The sequence below is a fragment of the Petaurus breviceps genome, unplaced genomic scaffold (genome assembly GCF_028583685.1).
Source record: "Petaurus breviceps papuanus isolate PSGF00001 unplaced genomic scaffold, PetGlider_PUasm1.0 64, whole genome shotgun sequence".
NCBI lineage: Eukaryota > Metazoa > Chordata > Mammalia > Diprotodontia > Petauridae > Petaurus > Petaurus breviceps.
Genome location: NW_027186428.1, coordinates 7,617,901 through 7,618,727, shown reverse-complemented (window position 1 = coordinate 7,618,727; position 827 = coordinate 7,617,901).

The window sequence follows — 827 nt, the reverse complement described above, 5'->3', positions numbered from 1 at the left end:
TGTGGTAGCTGCAAACCCTGAGGACGCTTGGGGTGCTTGCCGCTACACTGGCCACCCCCATTCTTCTGTTTGATAGTGCCAAAAAAAATAGTACAAGGGCTTGATCTTTGTTAATGATGTATTAAACTAACTGTAAAGATGCTATGCTCTGATTTATTTATAACGTCTTTCCCTGAAGGAATTAAAAGGAACACCCTTATTAAACTAAAAACACCTAGACATTCATTTGCCAGACTTTAACTAGATGAAACCTAGACAATAATTTCATTCAGCGAGTAGAGACTTAAGAGTTCTTTGTAGAGGACACTCCTGGGAGGAGGGCAGAGAAAGAGATTTCCCTCTTTTTCCCACTCTTCGCTGTCCATAGAGTCTAGTAGTGACTCCCCCAGTTGTAAACACCCCATCCAGTGGTTCAATAGTTCTTTAGTTTGAGAGAATTCAAGGTTCAGTAGAGGGAGCAGAGACATCTATTCAGGGAAACACTCTAGGGAAGAAGTAGCTTCAGGAACTATGGTAGCCAACTATAGGGTTTCCTTCTGGGGATCAAATCACTGAATGTGAGAGAAAATTTGGAGAAAAGCCTAGAGGGAGTGTAGCCCAGAAAAATAAATTGATGCTGCCCCAGACCTACCCTTTCCTCCACCCTTGTCTACTCTCTAGCTCTAAGAAATACACTCTTACTTAACATTCCATAATATCCAAATTGAACTCTGGTAACTGCCCTAAAAGATTTCAACTTCTTACAGAATTTGGAGTGTTGCACATTTAGGGGAGTATGTTCACCCATACATTTTATTTTATTTTTTAGATCTTAGAATCTTTTTTAA